Raw genomic sequence first — 17,266 nt, forward strand, 5'->3', positions numbered from 1 at the left:
GAGCAGTGGAGAGTGGGTCAGGCAGGTGAGTGGTTCAGTGAGGTTTTTTTTTTTTTTATGAGAATTTGTTTGAGTAGGACATGTCAGAAGAGTCCAAGGAGTAGAGAGATTTTATCTATCCAGTAGCTCACACGGAATTCATAGTTGGTTCTGAACAGAGAAGGCACAGGTGAAGCTGGGTACAAAAGCTTCTCAATATCATAAAAAGGCAAAGAAGTTTTAAAATATGTCAACTGTAGCTTTAAAGGGGTGGTCACCTTTGTCCATCAGGAAAACAAGTAACTGTGACAAAGAATACATCAGTCTTTATTCACGTCCACATCAACAAATGCTTCTATCAAACAGAAAAGAAAAGGGAAAAAAAACATTTCCTGGCCAACAGCCTGCATTTTTGTGATTTATTTATTTGGGTGAAAATCTGAGATAGATGATGCATTGCTGTAGGACTGGAAAAATAGCACAAAAAAAGTTTTCATAATTTAAGCTTTATTTGAGGGAGATTCATAAACACAAGTCTTGGAAGAAAGCCATCTTAGGCAGCATAAATTTGCATAAGTATATTAACATGATTTGTAAAATAATAAGGAATACTTTTAGAATTGTAATGAAAAATGGATGTGGACCAGGATGTGTGTGAGACTTCGGGTGAGAATGTGTGTGTCCTCTGGATTAGCATGCCGCCAAAGAAAAAAAGATCCATTAGTCACCTAAAAACACACACAAAGCAACAGCTTTATACACGCCGGCATTATAAACTACTCATGACAGGAAGAAAAATGAAAAATGCTCTTACAGGCACATGCATTTTATAAGGAGACCGATTCTTAAGGCACCTCCACGCAGCTTCCTCTCATCATCTGACTTCTGACTTTTGGTCATTTTGCTGCCAGCGGGACACACTGCATCTGTCTGCTGCAGGGTAGAATTAAGAGGGCTACATTACAAGACATCATGGTAGAAACGGATCTTGGTTATGACAAATTAAATTAGCAAAGAACCGCAGCTCATCCCAAAACAAGCTGATTATTTCTGAAGGGAAAAACAGACGCCTGAAGCGATTCTGCAGCACTGTTTCATTGTAGAAAACTGATGTTTTGTGAGTTTGCATGTTGATTACTTGTGTTACATTATAGGAGAACACGTTTGATTAACATGTTGCTTCAGTCTAACACTGAAAATTCCATGTGCCGTGACACACAGGGATTTAAATAGCAGTCATACATCTATATGATTACAACCTTTGTATGCTTCAGGCTAAGCAAGGCAGTGTAATCTCTGCATACGGTACCTATGATTGTAGGGTCTGGTTTATTGTGCCTGCTCTGTTTTTATTTTAATCTAACTATTTCTATCTCTACTTCAACTGCTCGAGCAGCCCCAAGGCCTTTTTCTAGTGAACCAAAAAGAGTGACAGCTTGTGAATCGCAACTTTTTTCCAAATAAGTCCAAATTACCTTAAATGTTTTTGGTAATTGAGTCTGCTGAATCTCTGCTGAACATTTGTCAGAGAAATTGGCTTAAAGCAATAGTTCTGATCTTTTAATATAGGGTTCTATGGAGAGGTTAATAATTAATAAACATAATTAATCTCTTGCCCATTGCAGATAGCTTTTAAATGACTTTAGCTTGAAGAAACAGAGCTTTCCGCCCGGAATGACAAGCAAACAGCTAGTCTGAGCTGGAGTGGCGTAGATGTTCGCTGGACACTTTCCATTGCCGTTAATCTCATATTACAGTTATTTAAATAGACTTGTTTGAATTTTTGCAAGCATAAATGGTGGCAGCAACAGCTACCTGTAGCATTTCCTACAGGATTTTCACAATAATTCTCCCCGGAATAACTGCGATGTAATACTGACAGTGGTGTAAAGGTTAAATAAGCATTAGCATGAAGTGCGAGAAAAATATTCAAGATGTTTAAAAACGGCTGCAGTCCACATTGGTCTTGGCCCTGCTTAGCTTTGCTGTTATCTTGTCAGTGGAGTCAGAATTAAACTATTTTTCCAATCTGAGGTTATTCGTAGAGCTTTCTACAACAGGCAGAGTATAAATTGTTTATAACTCCTTCATAGAACTCCACTTCCAAAGATGAGTTAAAACATTAGTTGTCAATGAAATGTGCAATGTGGCACCTTCCCACTGGTTTGTGCTAAAGTGCAGATACCTTTACTTGTCTTTCAGAACATAACACCTGTTAAAGACATGATAAAACATTCCGTTTATTTTATATTCGACGTTTTGGTCTCATGATTGCCTATCACCTCAAGCACTGACGTGCACTGTGTCTCTCTCACTTATTGAAACCTGCGGGAATGGTTAGGTTTGAATGGTGAGATTCCAAACAGAAACAGACACTTGTGCGGCTTGAAACTTTTCCCAAGCTGTGGTGGAGATTTAATCACAAATGTTCAATACTGCAAACCCTAACTCATGTTCATTTAAAAGTAATCTTTCTGAGCACGGCTGTTGTCGGTCGTAGATATTCTGTTTATTCCCTGGTTTGTGTATTTGAAGAAGTCAAATGAAGAAGTCAGGAACTTGTACCTGCAAAACATATTTTGGTTCCTGCAAAGAAAAAATGCATCTTTTCATCCTCCCGAGTCATTTTGTGAAGGTATGAATTTTTTTTGGTAGCAATTAGGCGAATTTCATTTAGTTCAATTCTGATCTAAACAAAAGCGAGTCAATTTGGGATTACACCAAGACACAGAAAACACAGGCTGCTGCAATCCAGGGCTTTGTTAACGAGTGTGATTCCACTAGAAATTGATTTAGAATCAACAACAGCCACAGGAAAATGAACCTCTAATATCTCTGGGGCAGTTTTAATATTTAGAAAGCGGCAGGACAACAGACAACCAGATTGCGATGACAAGAGAATGACGTTTTATATCAGTAGTTCAAGTGTTCACATAAAAAATAAATACGTTGTCAAATTAAAACAATGGTATTTCTTTCGGGCAAATTTCAGTGCTCCTGTCAGCATGTGCTGTCAAAAATGTCCAGAAAATAACTTCCTGTGACACGTACTCATGATGTTTTCATGTGCTTTTTGTATTTATTATGTGATTTGTTGTCAGACCGACAATTCACATTCACCAGTTAGAGCAAACAACACTGCAACTCAGTTTTGCACAATTATTTATTGTCTTACTGCGTATTCAAATGTGCTTTTTTCTGAAATACAAATTACTTCTACAACTAAGTAATTAGGAAAGTAGACACAAGCATGTTGTGTTTAGCATGTAAGTCAGACACTTATTGACGCAGGAAGCTGCTCACGAGCATAATTTGAGAAGTCATTGAAACGTAATTGTTACACATCTATTTATTTGACATAGAATATATTAATTTGTGTCTATTGTAAGACCATTGTGTTTTCAGTTCTCTGGTGCAATTCTTTGAAAACAAAATCGCAATGAGCAAATGTTCTTTCAGGTACGTTTCAGTTTAATTATGTAGTGCCAGTGTATAACAAAAGTCATCTCAAGTGGCTGCATGTACAAGTAAACAGGCTTAATCAGTCTGGAGGAATACATGGTCCAGTTTCATTTTATCTAACTCTAAACATCTGAAGCTTAAAAACATAGCTTACACAACCATCGCAGTGTGAGCCTCTGTTCTCTATCCATCTGTGAGTGTGACAGATAAGCAGCAATGGGGTCACAGGTTAGAATAAAACACCATATCAACAATAACAGTTGTGCATTTATGCTAAGGCTACATAGCATACGTGGTTCGTTTACCATAGCATGCTGTAACTTTCCTACCCTTAACCCAATACATGTGCAATATACGCAACATAAAAGCTTTGTGAACACTGCTCTGTGCTTCTAATGTGCATAATTATGAATTAACATCACATAAGTTAATTCCTCATTATGTATGTGTGTGGGAATATATATGATGCAGCAAAAGTATTTATTATCCTATAAGTGCACAAAGCAAAAGTCACTGTGGGCTCTTTACATGTCTTCCATCTGAATCGTATCCACCAGGGCTAAGCTTGTATTTCCCTCATGTCGTGCACGCTGACGCCGTTTGACAGACAGTGAATCTGCCAGAAGACTATCGTCGAGGTCAGCCGTCCCATCAGCCTTTTCTTTCCGAGGAGATAAATGATCAGCGGGGTTTAAAATTACCTGTTGGCCTCCCGGAGGTTAAACTGAGCTGCAGCGTTCTGTTAACTCAGCGCAGGTCTGATGAGTGCTGACTGCAGCTTTAAGGCCAGCTTGCTTCAAGACACCTCGCTGTGTTTGAAGAGGGATATCACTGCTTTTCCACAAAACAGAAGTGATGAGTGATTTCACCTTCATGCGTCTTGATAGTATGCCTCTAGAAAAAAAAAAAAAAATCTTTAGTACACACTTACAGAAAAAAAAAATTGGCAAGCCTTTTCCAGCTTTTACATCACAATATTTAATTTCTGTTGCCTCTTTTGGAGGCCTTGAGATCTTGGTTTTTAATCTAAATTCCTGCAGTAAGCATTCTTTCATGTGACTGCATATGATAAAGCTGAGTAGTACTACAAGTTCTGGGACGCAGGAGGCAAATTTCTGGAACCCTTGTGATTTCCTGCAGTCAATGTCAGTATTTTTTATGAACAGAAGATAACCTTCAGAACCTGAATCATGCAACATGCATGTCTCATCAAGACCTGAAACAAAAGGCAGTGCTGATATGTTTAAAGACAGTATAGTTTCAAATGGAAAAAACTGTTGATTAATGCTGAAAGAACAGATAAATCAAGTCAGCAACAGGTAAAATAATTGTTCATAACTTTTCCACAAATCCCTATTTCAAAAGATCTGTACTATTTCTTTAATGACTTTAAGAGACTACATGTGGTCCAGTTATTGTACATTTTTTTAAGAACATTAGTGCACCTTTGTTCTGCAGAGCATGTTCGGCAATATTAGGTTTTATTCCACCATTATAGATTGTATTTTGCAGTGCATAGCACACAGCTTTGGTCCTTTACCATAGTGTTTAGCATGCAAAGTTGGACTTGTTGATATTATTCTCAGGAAAAGGCAAGAGCAAGACCACACCATGCGAGAGACCATACCACTCGCACCAAGGCTCTAACATCTGCTCATTATCAAAGCCCTTTGAGTGCCTCTAGAAGGCTCCCACTTTAGGATGAAGGCAGTTTGGGACATGTGGAGGCCTGCTGGGTAGTTGGGCCCACACTAGAGTCTTAATGTATTCAAGCAGCTTGGTGACTTGCATCAGAAAGGCAAATCATTAAGTAAAACAAAAGAGGTGTTACCCAGGTGACAGGAGGGTTCACCTTGCTCAGGAGTCCCCAGAAGAGACGAGAGGGTGGGCTTGGTTTGTCCCTTTGACATTTTATACAGCCTATTGTTGAGCATAAGACAAATCTTTTGCTGGTTTGAAAGAAAAGATTTCCCACCTTTAATTGGAATCACACATCACTCCTGGAGAAAATGCATTTTCTGTGAAAATGCAGTGTGAGTGCTGAGCGCTGAATGACTTAGCCTAAATTTGCAAAAACCTGAGTTGTTAAAGCTAAAAGAGGTTAAACTTAAAAAGGAGGGAAATGCTATCTGAAAGTAGTAATACACAAACACGAAATAAAGAAAAATAGTAAAACAGCAGCTGGAGACTAATAATAGCATGGAGCTTGCTTAAATGTGCTAAAATGCTAGCTATAAACAGCAAAAGGTTAGCTAAAAGCTAGAGTAGTAAAATGGTAACTAAAAGCTCAATGTGGCAAAAGACTAGCTTGAAGCTAAAAGTAGCAAAACAGTAGCTTAAAACTAAAAGTAGTATAAGAACACATAAATTCAGCAAGTATGCTGAAGCAGATTTTAAAGCGATTAGTGTTTCTGATAGAATTGAAGAGACCTTAATGTATTTCTTTAAGGAAATATTTATTTTATATTAATATTGAAAATATATTTTGAAAAGTATAAAGTTACATATACCAAAAGTCATAGCACTCATGACCTGAAGGTTTTATCTAAAGAGGTAAAAAAGCACAAAGTATGCATAAGTAGACTGAACAAAACATGGAGAAAAAAAAACATGAAAACAAAAAGGATTCTCCGATAAGCTGCACTCTAGTTCACAGTTTAAGGCTTAAAGGTTGCAAGACCTGACCCAGACCCAGCCTGCAGCGTTGCATCAGGTGCTGACAAAGTATTCAAGTATCAGTGTCATTTTTTTTTTTTTTTTTGTGACCTTAGAGCGCTCTAATAGATATTACAAAACGGGATGAAAGGCTGGAAATGTTTTGAGCGTGCTCGAAGCTTTCCAGCATGCTAATTCCCTCATTTTTCAGTTTGTGAGTGCGGCTTTGATTTATGAGCAGCTTTTCAAAGAATGACTGTAATTTCCTAAAAACCGTCTTGTAATAGAGAGGGAGATAGAGGAGACGTGGTAAGATGGGGTGGAGAAAAAAAAAAAAACAAACAGAAAGTTGGAACGAGAAAACGAGAAACACGAAAAAGTAAAAAAAAATCAGATCAGAGGAGAACTAAAGTTAATTTGTTTCTTTGCTGACAGCACTACAGCCTGAATCTGATTTCAAACGGTAGCGGTACACTTTCAAATCAGATATCTTCTCTATCTCGGCCCTCACCAAGCACATCGTCTCCCAGCTCTGCATCCGTTTATCTCCCAATCTGCCATTTATTTATTTTTTAATTTTTTTTTTAACATCCCACACAGATTGTTCTTTCTTATCTAGCCATCTCTATGTCTCTGATATTATTTGATTCTCTCTTCAAACTGTTCCTTCCTTGTCTGAATGTCCATCTCTTTTGTCCTCCCGTTTTATCTTCAGCCCTTGTCAGTCTTGTGATCGTTGCTGTTTTTGACCGTGGTATGAAACTTTGTGGTCTCATTCTGTCTCTTTAGACTCAATTTTCTCCTTTGCTTCCCAGGTTTGAACTCCTACTCTTTTTGCTTCTTTCCCCTTCCTGTTCTCTGAAATCTCTTACTGTCCTCTAGTGTTTCAAAAGTGAACCACACACTAAATTAATAAAAAAAAGCTTCACTTCCATTGAAGCTCTGAAAGTTAGTAAAAAAATAAAAAATACAAAAAGGCAAGCTCATTTTGCCTGTGTGTTGTGTTTGTAAAATATCTCATAAACCACTGGATAGATTTGAATGAAACTTACAGAAAGTAATCATTGGATGAACATCTACAACTCATTAACTTTTGGAGTCACCCCAATTCAAAATGGCCACCAATGATAATCACCAATAGCCAACACAAAACTGGCTCTAACTCCGTCAGTTTTACAGTTACTGAGCTAAAATTTGGTGTGGTGGCAGCTGAGAGTCATCCTCAGCACATATTCCAACACATCTCAGGGGAGCTTGCAATATCGCATGTGATGGTGCTTAACGGCATTTACAAAGTTGATTTTCTCATCATAAAATGATCCTAGTTTAAAACTCTGGCTCGAAAAGTGGTGAGTGATGTGCGCTTCCTCATGGGATGTGAGGCCTTTACTCTTTTTTTTTTAATTTATTTTAGCCACAAAGAGATGAAATTCTTCACCCCCTCTTTAATGACATGTCATTTCTCCTCGCTTACAACAGAAACAAAAGCTCTCACGTTTCAAGCTTCTCTTCTCTGAGCACAGCGTACAGTTTGTGTTGCATATTTTCTGTCAGTGTGTCATGTAGCATTACCAACATGTCTTTGACTTGGATAGAAAACGCTTTGTGATCTCAGCTGGGGGTGGTCGCTTGGCCCAGGGGCTGTTTCCTGCTTGTGAATGCAAAGACTTGTGGGATTGTCATCTATAAAAACCATGCATTTAAAAGTATTGTAATTGTTAGTTCAGTTATGATTGACTGTTGTCTCGAGTTTTTTTGTTTGTTTTTTTTTTCCTGGAAATCTTATTGGAAAGTGTTTAAGAAACAGCTGAAGCGCCTGGTCTCTTTTCTGACTCTAAATGAGTATATTTAACTGCTTCGTGTTTCCAACCTTCGCACAAATCTTTATGGCAAACAACAGCAACCCAAAGTTAAGCTATTTCTCCGAAACAATAAATGTGTGATTTTATGAGTCATTAAATCACTGAATTGCAATAAAACCGCACATCTGTTTTCTTATCTGAATAATGAACCTGTGTGACGCATTTTCCACCCGTAGTTTTCAATCATTCAAGTTTTTGTGCTTCAGGCATGTCTCTGTGACGTTCATTAGAAACCTGTCTGAACACCAAGTTCTCGCCAACCCACACAGCAAACATTTGTACAATTTGTAAAATGCCAGTATTGTTGGGCGTGGAGGACGTTGGTTAACCCCTTAAAAATTTACCTAGATGTTTGAGAGGATTAAAGCTAAATGATAAGCAGCCCCCCATGTCTGGTTCTGATTACCTCACAGGCTCTTACTGTGAACTTAATTTGTCGTCTTTGGCCCATTTTACAGCCACATTAAGTTAGCTTTCTTCAGCTGAGAGAGACTTTACATCCTTCTTGAGCTGAACTCTGAAAACAAAACAAAATGAAATAATTAAAATCACTAAATTTATTTTTTTTATGGCTCAAACATTAGTATTTATTACATTTGTTATTTGAAGTAACTACAAATGCAAGGTGCTGTTTCCCCACAAGTCTACTTAACAGGCTGCTTCAGCGCCATTCTGCTGAAAGTGCTATCCTGTATGTGTGTGAATATATATATATATATATATATATATATATATATATATATATATATACATAAATTTACACTTACATCATGTCAACAGTAGGCCCAACTGTCTTATTGTCAGGTATAAAAAAGGCTAACACTAGTTATGTTTGTTATATTTATATTGTTTGCAATTACTACATTGGTTAACCTAAGATTTTGTTATTAGTAATATTAGATTTTGTAATAGTTCAAATCTTTTGAAATGAGGTTCTGTAGAAAGGTCATGAACAATTAATAACTTACCAGCTGTAGATAGCTCTTTGAACAACTTCTGTCTGAAGAAACTGAGTTTAATTCTGACAGTATTTTCAAGCTAATGGCTAGTTTGTGAATTTATAAAGCTTTACAATACCATTCATTTTATATTTCACATTACACACAATTCTTATCTGTGAGCACAAACAGCAGCAGCAGCTAGCTGTAGCACTTCCACCCGGAATATTGTAATATTCCTGAATGATTATGTAATGCAAAACTGTCTATGTTATAAAGATTTATAAGACAGTGTTTGCATAAGCTGCTTTGAAAGCTGATCAGAATTAAACCTTATTTCTCCAAAGTAAAGCCATTCAAAGAACTATCTACAGCGGGTAAGATGTTAATTGTTCAGAACCTCTCCACACAAACCAACTTCAGAAGATTTTAACTGTTAGTACTTCTAATTTCCTGAAGCTGTTTGAGTTAAAACTTTATAAAAGTCATTGTAAGTCATTTTTAAACTTGTGGGTAGCAGAAATGGAGGATCATGTTTACAAGAGGTGCACTTGGAGAAGTGAATAAGGATGTAGCTAATGAAGCAGAAGGACTTCAGAGTAGGGAAGTGAAAGATGAATATGCTAACATTTATGAACTCTGTTAATCTGACAGGAGCAGGGAGATGATTTCACCACAGGAGTGAAGTGTGCTGTATTGATGGCCAGACTGGTGCAGAGAAATTGGAGTCAATCGAGGGGATGGTCGTGGGGGGGATCATTTATCAGCCTGAAGGTGTAGAGCTGCAGATGTCATGTGTGCAGGCACCGGGGATTTTAATTCTGTGGCTACAGGGAACCAGACAAGGAGAATAGGACAGAGTTAGCTTGAAGGAGTCTGGAGAGGGACAAAACAAGGAAGCGCCTCCGGGCAGGCTGTCAGGTGGCGGACTGAGGAAAATGAACCAGAGATACTTGATGAGCGCCTGGAAACAGCAGGGTCGGCTGATCGCAGAAACACGAGTTATAATGTGGTTACATTTGTAGTGTTTATTTGCATTATTGTTGTCTTTATTTGAATTTGGTGTGGTAGTAGCTGAAACTGAGCCCCGGCACATTTTATGCACTAACACATAGTGTAAGATCATTGGTTAAATCTTTGCATTAACTATTTAGAGTCAACTCTATATGTTAGCAAAAATATTTCCTTAACCCAGAAGACAGGTTTTGATTAAACTTTCAGGAAACAATTATTAGATGTGCCTCTGCAACCATCAAATTCAGTCAGTTTTACAGATGTAGTAAAAATTGGTGTGGTTGTAGCTGAGCATTATTTACAACACATACTCCAAGTGCTTCTTATTGTGTGAGATCTTTAGCATTAACTATTGGAGTCATTCCTTTTTGTCTGTTAGTAAAATATTCCTTAAACCCCAAAACAGAATTTCATGAAACTCTCAAAAAGTAATAATTGGCTGATTATCTACAAGTGATTTTTTTTTGAGTAAATCCATCTCAAGACAGCCACCTCCACTAGCTGTCTTTAGCAAGCTCAAAAGTCATATAAATCAGTCAATTTGACAAGTATTGACTTAAAGTTTAAAACTCTGGTACAAAAGGCAGCAGATGCTAGGCCTTTTTTAAAACGAAAGTAATGGTGAACTACTAAGGTGAACTTTTCCTCCACTTGAAGTTCATATGGTCTGTATTTAAAGCTCTGCTTTCTCAGCAGTTAAACTGACCTTTAAACAGGACAGAACAATACGTGCTGTACAGTATGTTGCTGGAAAAACAACAGCAAGTTAGGAAATAACTACTATTTCACAATAAAGAACCAAAACTGAGCTCCAAAATGTTTGAAAAAAAAAAATGACAGAGAAACCATCTTTTTAACCCATCTGACATGAAAGCAAATCAAATCAAAAGAATTCAGAGCACATGCTGCTGCCTCTCTGTCTGTTTAAACGCTGGAGAGATCCAGGCATTTCAGAGGGTTTTTGCCCTGACAGCTTGTGTAAGATGTGTGTGCATTTCAATTAGGGTGTGTAGACTCAGACAGGTGTGAATAACATGTTAGCTCTGCAGAACATGGCTTTATCAGTCATCCATCATGTTATAATACCAAGTGTTGATTCCATGTATGTTATTGTTGAGTTTTTTTTTTTATTGTCAGAAAGTCTTATTAAAAGAGTAAGAAGGCAGGGAAATGGCCCAAAACCTTTACTTACAGTATTTAATAAATAGTTTTAAAGGATGAACCAATGAAAAAGTAAAGTAAATGATGGTTGTGTGATGCCCTGTGATGGTCTTGTGACCTGTCCAGGGTGTACCTTACCTCTCTCACAATGAATACTGGAGACAGGCACCAGTTCGCCTGTGACCTAGAGAGGAAAAAAATTGGTAATGAAAATGGATGAATGGATAAATGTTGGTTTATATGTGTATATATAATCTGTACCATGCAAAACCACTACTATTTTCTTTATTTTCGCTTCCAAGGAGCCAGACTCACTTGTAATCTTAAGGTGGTCTTGATCACTAGTTATTCAAGTTTTCTGAAGGTTTTTTTTCACTCATTTCCTTGTACATAGTCGTGACAGCATGCCCATTATTTAAACAATGAGGAAAGTGGACAAGCAAAGTGGACAAAAGAAAATGTGTCAAGACCTAAAAAAATATATGCTGTTGATGAACAGCTACTGAAAGTCATATCTTTAGGCTATAATAAAAAAAACTCATCATTGTCCTTACATAGGACCTCAGAGATGCATCATCCTCGTGGTGTTTAGATAGCTTTTTGAGAATCACCTTGTTGATGCTAAAATACTATTTCATGTGTCAAACCATGTTAACCTCAGGTTGTGGGAGCAAATCGTGTCTTTATGGCAGTTTACCAGTAACAAAGTTAATAGAAATCCTATTTAAAACTGGTTCTTTGCTAAGTTGTCTGTTATGTGTCAATACAACACTGATTCACTCTTTAGTTTAGGAGCCTATTTATCCCTGAATGATTCTTAGGTAAGATTGAAGTGACCTAAAAAAACTGCAATTGAGTGAAAGGCAGCCTAAATCCAAAGAAAAACTTTGAAGGACCTTCAGATAATCTCAATATATCAACCAGTTCAAATACAACTGCATAACATTGAAACTATAAGAGAACAAGAGAAATTTTGAAGCTACATGACTCATCCAAAACCCTGTCAGTCCACATTATGTGAACACACTAAAATGTTCACAAATAATTCTCAACAGGAGGATTGTAATTCAAAATCTGGAGCAAAACATTAGCTGATAAATTACAAAGACACGATGCCAAAGGCACCAGTCGCTGGAGACTTGCTTGGATCTTAAGACTGACAGTCGTGTGTTACCTTCACACACCGACTTTTCTTTGTTCATTAAAGCTGATAGCCATTCCCCTCCAAACACTTATTTACACACCCACTTAATCTCCCTGTACAGGCTGGCCGTCCATCACAGGGTCAACACAGAGACACAGAAGACAGATGACCCCTCACACCCACAAGCACTGGGAGAATGTGCCAAGTCCACATAGATAGGCTCAACACTTCCCTACTGTGAGGCAGCCATGCTAACAACTTTCTCATCATGCAGCTCGCCTAAGACCATTTGCCTGTATCCATATTGGTGTGGAAAAAAATACATTTTTGCCAAAAGCAGATAGCAATAAATTATGTAAAGAAGATGGATGGATGGATGGATGGATGGATGGATGGATGGATGGATGGATGGATGGATGGATGGATGGATGGATGGATGGATGGATGGATGGATGGATGGATGGATGGATGGATGGATGGATGGATGGATGGATGGATGGATGGATGGATGGATGGATGGATGAGTAGTAGCTGAGACTCATCCCGAACACATACTTATTTGAGAGCTAACAAGACTGAACAAAATCATTGTTTAAAACGTCGCCGTTGCATATTAGAGTCAACCCTGTCAGTGTGTTAGCAAAATATCACATCCCATGAACAAATTGATGGATTTTAATGAAATACTCAAGAAGTCTTCCCTGGATCTACAACTGACTTCAGAAAATCAATCCAATTCATGACAGCTAACACAGTTAAATTAACCGTACCCAACACAAAAATGGATTTTATTTAGTCAGTTTTGCAGCTATTGAGCTAAAATTGGACGTGATTGTAGCTGATAGTCATTCACAACACATATCTTGAGTGCTAACCGGTCACATAAAAGTTTGCATTATCCTGTGAAATTGTGCATATTGTTATTTTCAAGATATGACAAAAAAAAAAAGTTAGAACCATCATTTCTCAACATACGATAACAGCTTAAAGATGACACATAATATGCATTCCTCCAAAGAATGCTAGTCCTTTTAATTAGGTTATCTGGTTTGTCTAAAGGAATTTATTACTCTTAATTCTGATTATAATGAGCTACAATTCAGTCTTTGTGGTGTTTTTTGGCTCCCATCAATGTGCATCAGCGCATGTAAACAAACCATCAACTTTGCTGGTATTATACTATTTCAGCTGCTCATTGTATTGTCATTATGGGAGCCTGGAATAGAAATGTTTAGTTTATTTACATATCTCGTCAGCCTGAATACGCATTGTCACAAACATGAAGATGCTCACATGAACACACACGGAAAAACAACCCTAAACATAGAAGGCCTGTATACATACTCAGGAAAGTGTGTTTTAACTGCCATTCACATGTCAGCTGACACCCACCTGCACACAGACTCAGATTTGTGCACACAGACGCACAGAAAAACAGAAAAGATAGAGCACATGCAGTCAGATTCACTCACCCATGGGAGGACATTTAAAAACACAGCATAAAAACTCAGGCTTGGATGAGATAAACATACTGGGATTCTCGATGATGAAGCTGGAGAAAACATTAGAAAATAGATCAGCTCCCAAGACACATGCAGAAGTAGAGAGGGATTTTATATGAGACACAGATATCAAGTGAGCATCTTAAATAAAATGTGGTGAGCATTCTCACAGAGGGATGCCTTGGGATTGGTATCCTGTGCAAGCAGCCATGGACTGGTGGCAGCATGCTACATGAACAGAACTGACGTTCTTCTTTTAGGATTACATAATTCCAAACAACTTCAATAAGTTTAAGGTGACAAAAAAAAACTGCCTTTTCTCCTGACCATGTTTGGGCATCTTGGAACTTGGCTAATGTAACGATGTACATAAGTCATAGCCAAATTCTATTTAATTCTTTCACTTACTTTTAACAGATAACAACAACTCTCCAAAAAAGAAGAGACAGAAAAACAAACCTCCACTGCTCAGGTGGAGGCTCTAAGACCCCATCTGTCATTAACACCCGTCCTGAGCAATCAGACTACATTTGGATGGGTGTTAGCCTCAAGACGCATTTATTAGTCTGAACACAATCTGTACCAAGCTCCGCTACAGGACCTCCTATTGAACTGACGTAATCCCCAGACAAGCAGCAGTGTTGTTACCTGGACATCTCAAGGGGGAAACATGTCATCACTTGGAATATTATGAAGATTTTTGTTTGTTTAGTTTTGCTTTTTTGGCTAAAGGTTTTAATCTGTTTGACAGAATCCATCTCAATATAACTGTTTGTGTTGTCGAGATTTTATTAATCACCGTGGATTGCAGGATGCAGTGTTGCGAGTTTCTCTTTAGTTTTTAGAGCTGACTGGGCCCATTGTGGTCACTGTGTAGTGTAATGTGCTGTGTCAGTCACAGGACGACAGTCTGAGCAGATATATGTCGCATTATATTCATCTATTTAAACACAGGGCTGATGTAACATTCCTGTTGATGCTGTATAAAACAGCTGACAGCTTTCTGCACACCGTGTTTCACTATGGTGGATTTTTACAGGTTAAAATCCTCCTTCTTTATTCTGACACTGGGCTCTGTGAAGTCACTCATCCCTTTGCTGCTTTTTCTCTCTTAGGTAATTCAGCTTATCAAGAGATGAATACAAAAATACAACTCAAATGGCTCCGAACTATGTTAATGTCAAAATAACAATGCAGTTCAGGTGCCTGGTTGTATTGTTTTGGTTTTTTTTGAGAAACATCAGCAGACCCGCTGTGATAGCTCATCGCTGATTGGGTAACCTACTGTGTGGCGTGGTTGAGTGTGAATCTGCATACAGAGCAGGTATGCAGAAAATGTAAAACTGCAAGGTGTGAACAATCTCAATCAGAATTTGAATCTCACAAGACAAATATTATAAGTAGCATATAAGTAGCAAGTCATGTATAGTAGGATAGAACCTTTTAACACTTTTTTATATTATTTTTTTGACACTGTTTACAATTTTCTCTAAGATTTTACCCCAGCACACGATAAAGATTTGATGTTGACAGGATCAAGATAAAAAAAGGATCAGGATTCAACTGCATATTTTAAAAATCTGCATCATGTTCATCAGTGATCAGTAGACACAATCATCAGTGTCGGGGTGGCCTCCTAATGTGCATCAAGTTCTATTTATCTTTTTTTTCCATCTTTAAACTTCATCTCAAAAGCAGCAAAGGAAACTGTTAAAGTTGTGTTATACTGTTGATTTTCAGGTTTTACTCTCATGTTGCCTCATAGAACATCCTTTAAAAATATTGTGCTGGTGTTCCTATTTCCATAACAACATGCACTTTTTCACAGTGAAGGTACAGATATAGACCATAATCCTTTTAGCCTCCTAAACTGCTGTACAAATCAGATCAGTAAACGCCTTGCAGAGAGAATTTCAATAGTCCATGCTCGTGTAATTTCAGCAGAGGATGAAGGTGGAAATGAAAACCCGATGCTCGTCTTGAGGTGTGGCGTGGCTGACGGTAAATAGTTACGCACAAAATTTTCTGAAACACTTTCCCGAGCAAAAAAAAAATAATTATCTGAATTCTTTAAATAGCCTTTCACAATGTGTTGGGATTTTCTGTAATAAAAGGCCATATGTTTACTTCAAAAGTCAGTATACTGTAAAAGTGAAACACAACTCCCACCCTTCCACCTCAAAACCACTGATCCTGTGCAGGTTGAATCAGACATGACTGGTCACACTTCCTTTTCTCTGTCTACTAATGATTCTGAGAAGTCTTTGCTGGAAAAAAAATTAGCCATATTTTGTCTAATTGCTTGTTTCAGAACTGGTCTTGTCAATTTAAGTTTCTAAAAGAACTGTATTTCCTAATTTGATAAATAACTACAATTGCAGCCATTAACAAATTACAAGAAGTCAGTGTCTATATAACATTAACTTTGACATGAAAACATCAATTTTGCACAGCAAAATTACACGTGTCAAAAGTGTCTACATGAGTCATTTCGGTACTCTCTAATGTTATTTTTTTATATTACTCTGGGACTGCTTTTTAAAATTTATGTCAAGATTTTTTTGTTTTGTTTTCTTTTGAATATGTTTGGCCTCTTGATTCCTTTTCACAAAATTCATTTCAAAAAGTGGAGAAAAACGTAAAAGCTTCTTTATTTTTCCAAGTTTACCCAATAAAACTGTGGGCCTTCCAAGTCAGACACAAAGGAGACGTAAATATCTGGTTCTTGTGGAGTCCCTTCCATAGGAAACTTGTAAATCATAAGAACTGACATATACTCTTATTTAGCCAGAAAATAAAACATAGCAACACAAGAATCAAACAACAATTACATTAGCTTCTTAGAAAACAAGGTAATTGCGATAAAATCTGGTCAAATATAGATATAAATCACATGCAACATCTTCGAAAAAGGTGCAATAGTGTAGACATAAAGCATGTCAAAGTGCATCAGACTTACAAAGATATCATAAAGATCTCAGATGTCTTCTCTCCAGATCTACCATTGATTGTCTGTCAAGAAAAGCTTCTTTCTCTTCCCTTCCACGCTTTTGTTTCTTTTGTGCAAAATTCACAAACTCTTTTTTTTTCAGGATCTGTAAGGCAGAGACATAGAAGCTGACGTTAATTATGTATAAGAGCTGACCGGCTGAACCACTTTAGGTTCCTAAGACACACTGGCTGCCCCTGTTTGACAGATCCCCGCTGTGTTTAGGTTCCCCTGATGAATTTATTAATTTATGATTGGGAGGATCCTACAACAAAAGTCCACATCCCCTCAGGAGCCCTTTTGTTAAATGCAGCCATGCGGCACACCTTGAACATGTCTGACACAAAGTGTCTGCTCAAACAAGACAACAAATAAGCCTCAACAAACAAAGTCAGCAAACGTATGTCTTTATATTAAAGGTTGAAGTGCTGATGAACTGACGTATTGTAAGCTCGATCACTTTACGTGTGCTTCCTTTAGATTATGGTAATTATTTTATACACATATGTTAAATTTGTCTTGTTTGTCTCTATGTGACGTTGGGATGAACTTGTCCACCT

General features: G+C 37.6%; 1 long non-coding RNA gene across 1 annotated transcript; it reads right to left on the minus strand.

Moving 5' to 3' along the window:
- Positions 1–283: 283 nt before the first annotated feature.
- On the minus strand, positions 284–16,808 carry LOC112449783. Its single transcript, XR_003038321.2, has 5 exons — positions 16,677–16,808; positions 11,210–11,255; positions 4,143–4,335; positions 794–912; positions 284–707 (listed from the first exon to the last, which is right to left on the minus strand). It is a non-coding gene; the product is annotated as an uncharacterized LOC112449783 (long non-coding RNA).
- Between the last annotated feature and the right edge of the window lie 458 nt (positions 16,809–17,266).

The sequence above is a fragment of the Kryptolebias marmoratus genome, linkage group LG2 (assembly GCF_001649575.2).
Source record: "Kryptolebias marmoratus isolate JLee-2015 linkage group LG2, ASM164957v2, whole genome shotgun sequence".
NCBI classification, from domain to species: Eukaryota; Metazoa; Chordata; class Actinopteri; order Cyprinodontiformes; family Rivulidae; genus Kryptolebias; species Kryptolebias marmoratus.